Genomic DNA, 12,514 nt, shown 5'->3' on the forward strand with positions numbered 1-12,514 from the left:
CGTCGGTATAGACTACGGCTCCTTCATCCTTCCGTCCACCCAGCCATATACCGAAGTCGAGCGTACCTTTCAGATAAGCGAATATACGTTTGACTGCGTTCCAGTGCGCCGGCTGTGGGTTTTCGCAAAATTTTGACACTTGTCCGACGCCGTAAGCAATGTCCGGTCTAGTGGTAGATGAGAGATAGAGCAGGAATCCAACTGCCGCACGGTAGGGGATTAAAGACATGTCCACTTTCCCCTCGTTGCGTGGCACCATCGAACTAGAAAGGTGAACGCTGGATTCGGCTGGGGTCAGCTTGGGATGGCTATCCGTCATGCCGAACTGTTCCAGTGCCTTGAGTATCGAGTGCTGCTGCGAGAGAAATACTTGGCTATTTTCCCTGTCGTACTCGATGTTCATACCAACGAATCTGGTCGGGGGGAGACATCTTACTTCAAATTCGTTACCTGACAAAAGAGGTAGGAAATTTGATTTGTGAGTAATGGGAAAAAAAAGGGTTATAACTTATTAGTTACCGATCCAAGTAGCGAAGCGTTGACACTCCTCATCAGCACTGCTAGAAAACCATCCGTCATCTACCCAGATGAAGAGATATGACACGATGCTGTTGTTTACCAGGATAAACACGCACATATCTGCGTCCAGTGCCTTAAAACCATATCTGAGTAGGGCGGCGATGAAGGTCTTGCACCAAAGACGGGGAGCCTGCTTTATGCCGTAGACTGCTTTCAAAAGCTTACACACGTGGTCTTCTTTTCCAGACACCACGAATCCTTCGGGTTGGGTCATGAAGATTGGTTTGTCAACATCCGCGTTCAGGAACGCTGTGGCCACGTCGAATTGAAATGATTTGTATCCGAGCGAAGCGGTGAGTGATAGAACAGATCGAATTGAGTCAAGGCGTGGCACAGGTGCGTACGTTTCTTCGTAGTCGACGCCGTACTGCTGGTGACATCCAACAACTGTTAATCTTCCTTTAAAGCGTGGGGCCACGAAATCTGGTTGCAGTGGGTCTCCATAGCCCGGCTTATATTTCCCAACCCATTTGTGAGGCAGTATAGCGCACTCAGTTGGTACTTGGGATTTTGGGATGAGCACCCACGATTTGTTCTTGATCTGAGAGTCATACTCTGCCTTGAAAGCGGGTAACCACTGTTCCGCATATCTTGATTCCACCGCTTGTTTGTAGGTTTGTGGTTCATCAACTTCTAGTTCGAAAAATGAAGAGCGCTTAGGGGCTGGATCAGTGGATGCTGCATTTCCGTATGATTCCATATATTCGACGTATCGATCCGTATATCTTGGCACGCGGCCGGATCTTGTGGGTCTATGAAATATATATAGAAGGTGGTGAGCGCCAGTAATTTTTTTCGAAACAGCGATTAGTTTTTACCTTCGATAATTGTGTGAATCGTGACTCGATATCGGTGGGGCGTCAATGTTGGGGACTTCATCCACTTCTAGATTCTTGTTGGCGTCATCAGGAGTCGCAACGTGAACAGGTTCCGCATCCGCAACGTCGAGGACTTCCATACCCTCTTCATTTCTGCCGCCAGGAGCCCGTTCAATCTCCTCCTCTAAGGCCTCGACTTGTGAAGCTTCTTCGACTGATGCATCTTGATTATCGGGAGTGTCTTGGCTTTCATCTACACCTTCGATTAGTTGAGTCTGGTGGAAAAAAAATGGATATATATATAAAATATATATAAACATATATACACATACACATATACACATATACATATATACACATATATAAATATATATACACAAAAAATAGATTTTGTTCGTTTATGTATGGCTACTAGTATAAGCAAGATACCTGATTAAGTACTTCTACTAATAGTTGCATTGGTTCCAATGGGCTATTGTCATTTACAGCTGTGAGTGGGTGATCTCCAATCAGGATTGTTTCATCGAAGGTGACATCACGGGAAACGATTATTTTCCTCTCAACAGGGTTCCAAAGTCGCCAGGCCTTTTGATTTTCACCGTAGCCGACCATCCAACATGCTTCGCCTTTAGGATCTAGTTTCTTGCGTAGCTGGTCGGGAACGTGCGCGTATGCGCGGCAGCCGAGAACCCTTAGGTGGGCAACCGATGGTTTCTTGCCGAATAATTTCTCGAACGGAGTGACTTCTGTGTGGCTGGTGAGAGTCCGGTTGAATATGTAAACGATAGCCAGAAAAAATTCGCCCCAGAGTTCTCTGACTTCATTTCTGATGTTGCACGGAAGTTGGTTGCTGTTGTCGTTAGTGTACAGGCCACTTCTCACGGCCTCTACAACTGTACGCATCGTTCTCTCGGAACGAGAGTTTTGTTGTGGAGTGTACCTAGCAGTAGTTTGATGAATAAGGCCAGTACGTTTTTTGTATTCGCTAAAGTTTCCGCCGAGGATGTCGGTTCCTTGGTCCGTCCTGAGTATTTTTATTGGCCTTCCGGTTTGGGTTTTCATCATTTCTGCGAATTCCATGAAATGCGTGCCAGCTTCATTTTTCGTCTTCATGAGTTTGGCTACTGTATAACTGCTGTTGTCGTCTTTGAAGATGACGAAGAATCGATGGCCTTCAGGAGTTGGCACGTGTAATGGACCCCCGACATCGGAGTGGATCAAGTCGCCGATATTTTCCGCGCGGCCGCATCCGGTTGGGAACTTGCTACGGTGGAGTTTTCCAAAGATGCAACCTTCGCATATGAGTGGTTTTTTGACGTCGTTGAGGTGCAGGCCGTATACTGCTTTAGATTTGTTGATCTTTAAAATATCTTGACAGTTGAGATGGCCGAATCTTCTATGCCAAAGTTCGAGGGACGCCTTGGTACTTCCATTACCAACACCGTAGAGCGCTGTTGAAGATTCTTCGTTCAATTCCGTTGGGTTTTTGGTCGTAGCGCATAATCTGTAGAGGGAGTTTTCGACACGGGAGCCAGTCATGAATTTTTCGTTAGTTTCCTTATTAGCGAAAAAGACCTGTTGGTAAGGAAATATTTATATACATAAATCTCGAGTCATGACTGCAAATTTTTACGAGTTGTATCATACCTGTGTATCAGTGAACTCAACATTGACGTTACAGTCGGTGGCTGCTCCAATTGAAAAAAGATTAATTCCAAGACCGGGAACATATAACACGTCGTGGAATGTTCCTTCAAGCTTCGCACCATCTACTTCTGTAATGACGTCGATGTTTCCTATACCAAGGGCTTGTAGTTCAACACCACCAATTCCATTGATTTTCCATGTTCCGGGTGGAATTATTTTGAAAGTGGTGAAGAAGGACCGTTGATCAGTCATGTGATTAGTTGCGCCCGAATCAGCGTTCCAGACCTTGTGTTCCCGTGCAACCAGACACAATGACGAAGAGATACAGCCAAAACCTCTTTTCTTGTTGAAATTTTCTTGTCTCGCCTGACCACGTTCTTCTTCTCTTTTTGTTGGACACTGATAAGCTTTGTGTCCGTTTCCATTGCAGTTGAAGCAGACGACTGAGCCGGCATGTTGGCTGCTTTGCTGCTGATCGTTTTGTTGTTGTCCATCTTTTCGTGCGTATGAGTGGTTGTGCGGATTGGAGCTGCCACCACCTCTACCTCCTCTTCCTCCTCTGCCTCTGCCACGTCCTCGCCATTCACCCGTAAAGTAGGGGCCTCGTCCGCGGCCACGGAATCCCCCTTGCGCGTGTGCTGCGTTGTCGAAACTTTGCCCTGGGGATGTCTTTGCAGCACTCTCCCCGGCGAAAGCGGCTGCCTTAGGCGTGTGGAACGCAAAGAAGGCCGCATCGGTCGGATCCATCGCGCCGTTGTTGGCCGCTCTGCTGATGGCTTCTTCGTTTACCAGTCTTGGTGTTAGGTTTGCTATTGTTTGCTCGTTCCTTGGTAGATTGTCCCAAGCCGAACGGAATGAGCGAAAACTGGGGGGCAGTGTTTGGATAATTTTCACAACGAGTTGTTGTTCAGTGACAGGTGATTCCAAGTTTCTCAGCTCTTCTGCCAAGTTTGTGTAAACTGCCACATGATCCAGCACTCTGTGCTCTGTGAACGGTAATCATATGTGAGTTAACAAGATTCTTTAGTTTTATGAACTGTAGAGTTAGTATACCAGGATTGTATTTGTAGTTGAAAAATTTCTCTAGCAGTAGATTGCCGTTGATAGGAGCAGCGTTGGCGTATTGCAGTATCAGACGCTCCCACATTTCCGCGGAGGACGCGCATCCTTCGATGAGAGTTTGCTGTGGCCCCTCAACGTTGCAGAATATTATAATTCTCGCCTCTGCATCCTTCATGTCCCAAGCGTCTATCAGATTTTGGTTCGCGACCTCCTGGTTCTCATTGAGGTTCTGTCAATAATTGAACATAACGTTAATTAACTGGCGTGCGTAATATGCCGCGTCTGCGTAGATGAGCTCTCAATGAACAGCATAATCATGTGTGAGTTCTCAATAGAACAAACGGTGGTACTCTGTCGTGTCGTGGTACGCGCATAAAATATGTATACATACATATATTTATATATAAATATATATTTATATTTTGTTTTAATCAAACGATCGTGACTTTCACCACTCGTTAGATGCGAGTGTGGCGTGTGTGAGGCCTGAGTGACGTGAACGATAATTTGTCCCAAGAAAATGCGTTTACCCGACTTACAACGACATAAAATTTCTTCACAATTCATGCTATAATGGCAGTATAGTGTTTCTATTTCAGACAGAGGCTATATAGTAAGAGGATTAATTCGGACTGCTTTAGCCGGCTGAAAACAAAGTCAAGCTTACAGGTATCATGTGAATTGCCTATCTGATAGAAACACTATTTACGACTGCAAACTTGAACAATAAGCCAAGCATTTAATGTTTTTCCATCATCAGGTAGTGTCATGTTTCTATACCAACACGTGGCTGCAAAGAAGCAAGTCTGGCCCCACAGTTACTGTAAAACGTTTCATAATTTAAAAAAATGGTCATTGACTTCATTCTGAGCAGCCGTTGGATAGAAACATCACTTACAACTACTCGTCAAATCTTTTTTTTTCAATGTCCAGGAAATAGCTTAGTCTTTTGCCATCATTACAATTTTCGACTCTCTCATTTTCTTTTGTAAAGAAGAAATTCTCAAAATTCAAGCTTTGTTCTTTGTCTCGCAAGACGTCTACATAGAAAGACAATAATTACCGGTTCGGGTCGAGGTTCAAGTCTCGTGACGACGTTGAGAACACGTGCTCGTTGCAGCAGCAGTGTACACCCATATCTAAACGAGGTCCATTTTTCCGGACCGCTTAACTTCGTTATTCTGTTGACTTCTCTCGAGGCTTCGTGATTCATTCTTGTCAATTAATTGGCGTGTTCTGGGCCCATAACCTGTTAAAATAAATAAGATATAATGCACTGAGTGTATATTGTCGATGACACAAGGGGTACACAAAGCAACATTTGAGACACACATACGAAACACAGAGCACATACAGCGTTACCACACTCCACGAGATCACGGACAAGAAGAAGGAAAAAGGAAGCCCCCCCTTTTCTAAGATGACTCCCACCCACGTTGCCAGACTTAAAGAAAAGCCTAGCGTCGTCACTTGCTCAAAGGAGGGGAAGGGGGTAAAGCGGGTTTGCCAAATGGACAGCCGTTTCTAATACGTCTGGATTTGAGGCTACTACACGCTCACCACCCTCGGTATACTGGTCGTTCTTCCCACCTTTGAATAAAATCCTCAGATGGGGCGAAGGGTCCGTGACGTAGTTGACGTCTTTTCTACAAAGCTTGACGATGTCGCTAAACCTTCCGAGAGTGTGATACTCCATCGAGATCCTCCATACTGTTCTCCAGAGAACAACAGACGCCCGCAGTCCGTCTCTTCCATGTTGAGTTTGGTAGAGGTGGGCATACATCTTGTCCAGAATTTCTTCAGTAATTGGCAATTTGGCAGCACGAGTCTGTGGATGTTCATTACGAAACCCACGAAACAAAGTGGATATTGTTTCATGAGTTGTCGGCGACGGCAGCATACGAATCCGATGCTCATTAGCAATGGCAGCACTCAGCATAACAACCTTGGAATAGGACTGGTCCCGCATCATCACGAGGGATAGACAAGCGGCCAAATGCTCATGACCAACCCCAAACTCTGGTACTTGGTTTCGGCAGCAAAAATCACGCCAGATTCCGTACACGCGGTCGTACTATGGGATCGAAAGGAAGCATGTTTTCACTGGCATATCACTGCAAGTAATGAACGAAGGAATACCTGCTGCTTTGTTGAGCTTCGTACGGATTTCGACAGATAATGCTGAGCGGCTTCAAGACCAAAAGACAACTCGGATTTCTGACCCTGGGCAGTTGACACGGTATCTAGACTTTGGCTCTCCATTTTCTATACTACAGATTTGGACAGTACCGCTCACGAAATAACAGCAGCCGATGGTACTTTAAGACCGACGTTGCCTCGTATACGTTTTTTATCCTCATATAGGCATCATACCAAATCGATTGCCTCAATTTAGTTCCATTGCTTGCCACTTTTATTTCAGAGGGTTACAGGTACCCAGCTAGCATGTCTTTATTGGTAAAATATTTTTTTCCGACAATATTCTTCGATCGATAACCCACATATTGGTATAATATTATATTATTACTTTGTTGCGACAAGGTGGCTGTAAAATTTTTTTTTTATTTTACCAATAAATGACTATTATCAAAGATGAATAAATTAATATTTTTTTTTATTTTCCCAATAACGGATCATTAAATAATGATTACATCGTTTTCTATGATAAAGCTATAGTCTTTTACATTTACCACACGTTCAAAATCCTAAATGATTGGTTAGCTGCTGCCTTTATTGACGAGAGTGGGTTTGAACCATCATACTTTGAGTCATTAATCCAATGCTATAACCACTACACCAGTAACGGAGATAAAAATAAAGTCCCGATGGGACCAGATGGATAGTGCATACTTACACATTGTCATGGTTATAGCCCAGCGTGAGCAAAATCGATTTAATTACATCAGTGTAGGAATTTATGATTATTGAGACTATTTGTTTCATAAGTCATTTGTTTGCTGAAAGTGGGTTTGAACCAACCTCCATAGAATTACCTATATGGATATATAATAATAGCAGTTTTAACATTTCATCTCCTTAACGTTTAAGATAAATTATGCCACGTTAGCGTGAAGGTAGAGTTTTAAATTCGAAGTACGTAAGTTAGTTGTTCGAGACTTGTGCAAGATATGGTTTTAAGACAATTGGATTGTTCAGTTAGGCAATTGTATGCAGAACTAACGAATTGAATACGATATAAAACATTTAGGATTTTGAACGCATGTTAAATGTAAAAGACTATAGCTTTTTCATAAAAAAAGGATTTATTATTTTTTTAATGGTCCGTTATTGAGAAAATAACAAAAAGTAATATTGATTTATTCATGTTTCATAATATCCATTCATTGGGAAAACAACAAAACAATTTAACAGCCACCTTGACGCAGAAAAGTAATAATCTAATATTATACCAATATGTGGGTTATCGACTGAAGAATCTTCTCGGAAAACAATATTTTACCATTACGGGACTAGACTTATCCATTTTTTGGCCGTAGGGACATCCTTGGCGAGATCCTCTGCATCTGTCTATTGCCTGTCGGGACAAACCCCTATAGGGAATCCCCTCTTTACCCTTGTTTACGTGGCTTCTAGAAGTTAAAAACTTTTATTGCATCAAGTCGAAAAATATTTGTAATACCGCTGTTGGTGTAGTGGTTATAGCATTGGATTGGTGACTCAAGGTGTGATTGTTCAAACCCACTCAAGGCCAAAATTAAGAACTTGTATAATAACAAGTTGAAGATGAATAAATATTCCGCGCTGGACTATATAACCATAAACACAACAACCAGATTTCCATCAAAATTTTAAAAGTAGTAAAACTGTTATTTCACCAATAAAAGTGAAATAAGTAAAACAAGTTGAAAAAATATTGTGAGCCAACAAATTTGGGTGCAAAAATATATTGGAAAAATATTGAAAAAAATTATTTTACCAACATCTCAATTGTAGGAATATAATATTTTAGCAATATTTGGGAAATATACTCTGCTAGCTGGGTACTAATCACCTGGTATCTGGAATGAAGTGTTAGGGGTTTGTATGACCCAACCGCTTGCTTGGAACCTAATTATTTGATAGAGTATACAGTAGTATACAGTAAGGTACAGTAGTGAACGTAAGAGAAAAGTGTACTTTTCAAACGTGTTAACATTGAAAAGTGATCACTTTTCTATGAAGTGAATGGTTGTAACCATATAGTCTTATATAAGACTATCTGGCAACAGTGTTTCCAACACTGTAGCAGACAACTATTCACAAGCAAGTCCCGGCCGGGGAAACACGTGAAATTGTCCCACCCACCCACCCTCAGGAGTGCTACGCACTGAGTGTTGGAACCAGAGGGTTACAGAACCAATTCAGAGGGTTACAGGTACTAATCACCTGGTATCTGGAATGAAGTGTTAGGGGTTTGTATGACCCAACCGCTTGCTTGGAACCTAATTATTTGATAGAGTATACAGTAGTATACAGTAAGGTACAGTAGTGAACGTAAGAGAAAAGTGTACTTTTCAAACGTGTTAACATTGAAAAGTAACTTTTGATTAGATTCCTACAAAACTACTCATTTGAAGAAATATTTCTGAGGTCTTACCAAACTAGTACTGCATCGACCGGGAATCGAACCCGGGCCGCCCACGTGGCAAGCGAGCATTCTACCACTGAACCATCGATGCGACATTGCTCAAGTCTACTGTGCACAGAGAACATTTTAGAAAATACATTGCATCATCAAAAAAACATTTGTCTAGCAGAGCGTAGTTTCGATCTACGGACCTCTGGGTTATGGGCCCAGCACGCTTCCGCTGCGCCACTCTGCTTAGATCAATTCTTTCAAAAATAGAAACTCATTCAAAAAAATGTGTTCTTCTGTTGATCATTGGCGATTCCAATTTTCATAATTATCGCCTAAGATGTTAACCAACACCATTGACATGGTTTTGTATTAAAGTTACTTTTGATTATATTCCTTAGTGACTCACGATCTATTTGTTGATTTATTTTTAATAATATCTACAAATTCGAAATCTGTTCAATTTACTCATTTGAAGAAATATTTCTGAGTTTTTACCCATATAGTACTGCATAGACCGGGAATCGAACCCGGGCCGCCCACGTGACAAGCGAGCATTCTACCACTGAACCATCGATGCGACATTGCTCAAGTCTACTGTGCACAGAGAAAATTTTAGAAAATACATTGCATCATCAAAAAAACATTTGTCTAGCAGAGCGTAGTTTCGATCTACGGACCTCTGGGTTATGGGCCCAGCACACTTCCGCTGCGCCACTCTGCTTGGATCTACTATTTCAAAAATAGAAACTCATTCCAAAAAATGTGTACTTCTGTTGTTCATTGGCGATTCCAATTTTCATAATTATCATCTAAGATTTTAACCCACACGATTGACATGGTTTTGTAATAATGTAACTTTTGATTAGATTCCTACAAAACTACTCCTTTGAAGAAATATTTCTGAGGTCTTACCAAACTAGTACTGCATCGACCGGGAATCGAACACGGGCCGCCCACGTGGCAAGCGAGCATTCTACCACTGAACCATCGATGCGACATTGCTCAAGTCTACTGTGCACAGAGAAAATTTTAGAAAATACATTGCATCATCAAAAAAACATTTGTCTAGCAGAGCGTAGTTTCGATCTACGGACCTCTGGGTTATGGGCCCAGCACGCTTCCGCTGCGCCACTCTGCTTAAATCAATTCTTTCAAAAATAGAAACTCATTCAAAAAAATGTGTTCTTCTGTTGATCATTGGCGATTCCAATTTTCATAATTATCGCCTAAGATGTTAACCAACACGATTGACATGGTTTTGTATTAAAGTTACTTTTGATTATATTCCTTAGTGACTCACGATCTATTTGTTGATTTATTTTTAATAATATCTACAAATTCGAAATCTGTTCAATTTACTCATTTGAAGAAATATTTCTGAGTTTTTACCCATATAGTACTGCATAGACCGGGAATCGAACCCGGGCCGCCCACGTGGCAAGCGAGCATTCTACCACTGAACCATCGATGCGACATTGCTCAAGTCTACTGTGCACAGAGAAAATTTTAGAAAATACATTGCATCATCAAAAAAACATTTGTCTAGCAGAGCGTAGTTTCGATCTACGGACCTCTGGGTTATGGGCCCAGCACACTTCCGCTGCGCCACTCTGCTTGGATCTACTCTTTCAAAAATAGAAACTCATTCCAAAAAATGTGTACTTCTGTTGTTCATTGGCGATTCCAATTTTCATAATTATCATCTAAGATTTTAACCCACACGATTGACATGGTTTTGTAATAATGTAACTTTTGATTAGATTCCTACAAAACTACTCATTTGAAGAAATATTTCTGAGGTCTTACCAAACTAGTACTGCAACGACCGGGAATCGAACCCGGGCCGCCCACGAGGCAAGCGAGCATTCTACCACTGAACCATCGATGCGACATTATGCAAATTTACTGTGCACAGAGAAATTTTTAGAAAATACATTGCATCATCAAAAAAACATTTGTCTAGCAGAGCGTAGTTTCGATCTACGGACCTCTGGGTTATGGGCCCAGCACGCTTCCGCTGCGCCACTCTGCTTGGATCTACTATTTCAAAAATAGAAACTCATTCAAAAAAATATGTACTTCTGTTGATCATTGGCGATTCCAATTTTCATAATTCTCGCCTAAGATGTTAACCAACACGATTAACATGGTTTTGTATTAAAGTTACTTTTGATTAGATTCCTTAGTGACTCACGATCTATTTGTTGATTTATTTTTAATAATATCTACAAAATCGAAATCTGTTCAATTTACTCATTTGAAGAAATATTTCTGAGTTTTTACCCATATAGTACTGCATAGACCGGGAATTGAACCCGGGCCGCCTACGTGGCAAGCGAGCATTCTACCACTGAACCATCGATGCGACATTGCTCAAATCTACTGTGCACAGAGAAAATTTTAGAAAATACATTGCATCATCAAAAAAACATTTGTCTAGCAGAGCGTAGTTTCGATCTACGGACCTCTGGGTTATGGGCCCAGCACGCTTCCGCTGCGCCACTCTGCTTGGATCTACTATTTTAAAAATAGAAACTCATTCCAAAAAATGTGTACTTCTGTTGATCATTGGCGATTCCAATTTTCATAATTATCATCTAAGATTTTAACCCACAAGATTGAAATGATTTTGTAATAATGTAACTTTTGATTAGATTCCTACAATACTACTCATTTGCAGAAATATTTCTGAGTTCTTACCAAACTAGTACTGCTTAGACCGGGAATCAAACCCGGGCTGCCCACTTGGCAAGCGATCATTCTACCACAGAACCATTAATGCGACATTGCCCAAGTCTACTGTGCATAGAGAATTTTTTAAAAAATACATTGCATCATAAAAAAAAACATTTGTCTAGCAGAGCGTAGTTTCGATCTACGGACCTCTGGGTTATGGGCCCAGCACGTTTCCGCTGCGCCACTCTACTTAGATCAATTCTTTCAAAAATAGAAACTCATTCAAAAAAATGTGTTCTTCTGTTGATCATTGGCGATTCCAATTTTCATAATTCTCGCCTAAGATGTTAACCAACACGATTGACATGGTTTTGTATTAAAGTTTTAAAGTTACTTTTTATTAGATCCCTTAGTGACTCACGATCTATTTGTTGATTTATTTTTAATAATATCTACAAATTCGAAATCTGTTCAATTTACTCATTTGAAGAAATATTTCTGAGTTTTTACACATATAGTACTGCATAGACCGGGAATCGAACCCGGGCCGCCCACGTGGAAAGCGAGCATTCTACCACTGAACCATCGATGCGATATTGCTCGAGTCTACTGTGCACAGAGAAAATTTTAGAAAATACATTGCATCATCAAAAAAACATTTGTCTAGCAGAGCGTAGTTTCGATCTACGGACCTCTGGGTTATGGGCCCAGCACGCTTCCGCTGCGCCACTCTGCTTGGATATACTCTTTCAAAAATAGAAACTCATTCCAAAAAATGTGTACTTCTGTTGTTCATTGGCGATTCCAATTTTCATAATTATCATCTAAGATTTTAACCCACACGATTGACATGGATTTGTAATAATGTAACTTTTGAATAGATTCCTACAAAACTACTCATTTGAAGAAATATTTCTGAGGTCTTACCAAACTAGTACTGCATCGACCGGGAATCGAACCCGGGCCGCCCACGTGGCAAGCGAGCATTCTACCACTGAACCATCGATGCGACATTATGCAAATTTACTGTGCACAGAGAGTTTTTTAGAAAATACATTGCATCATCAAAAAAACATTTGTCTAGCAGAGCGTAGTTTCGATCTACGGACCTCTGGGTTATGAGCCCAGCACGCTTCCGCTGCGCCACTCTGCT

The 12,514-nt window shown here is 41.5% G+C and overlaps 6 non-coding genes across 6 annotated transcripts; all 6 read right to left on the reverse strand.

Moving 5' to 3' along the window:
* Positions 1–8,857: 8,857 nt before the first annotated feature.
* Positions 8,858–8,929, reverse strand: Trnam-cau. Its single transcript has one exon. It is a non-coding gene; the product is annotated as a tRNA-Met (tRNA).
* An 822-nt stretch (positions 8,930–9,751) lies between these two features.
* Trnam-cau lies at positions 9,752–9,823 on the reverse strand. Its single transcript has one exon. It is a non-coding gene; the product is annotated as a tRNA-Met (tRNA).
* An 822-nt stretch (positions 9,824–10,645) lies between these two features.
* Trnam-cau lies at positions 10,646–10,717 on the reverse strand. Its single transcript has one exon. It is a non-coding gene; the product is annotated as a tRNA-Met (tRNA).
* Positions 10,718–11,122: 405 nt separating this feature from the next.
* On the reverse strand, positions 11,123–11,194 carry Trnam-cau. Its single transcript has one exon. It is a non-coding gene; the product is annotated as a tRNA-Met (tRNA).
* Positions 11,195–12,025: 831 nt separating this feature from the next.
* Trnam-cau lies at positions 12,026–12,097 on the reverse strand. Its single transcript has one exon. It is a non-coding gene; the product is annotated as a tRNA-Met (tRNA).
* Positions 12,098–12,442: 345 nt separating this feature from the next.
* On the reverse strand, positions 12,443–12,514 carry Trnam-cau. The gene has a single exon. It is a non-coding gene; the product is annotated as a tRNA-Met (tRNA).

The sequence above is a fragment of the Daphnia pulex genome, chromosome 7 (genome assembly GCF_021134715.1).
Source record: "Daphnia pulex isolate KAP4 chromosome 7, ASM2113471v1".
Taxonomy (NCBI): domain Eukaryota; kingdom Metazoa; phylum Arthropoda; class Branchiopoda; order Diplostraca; family Daphniidae; genus Daphnia; species Daphnia pulex.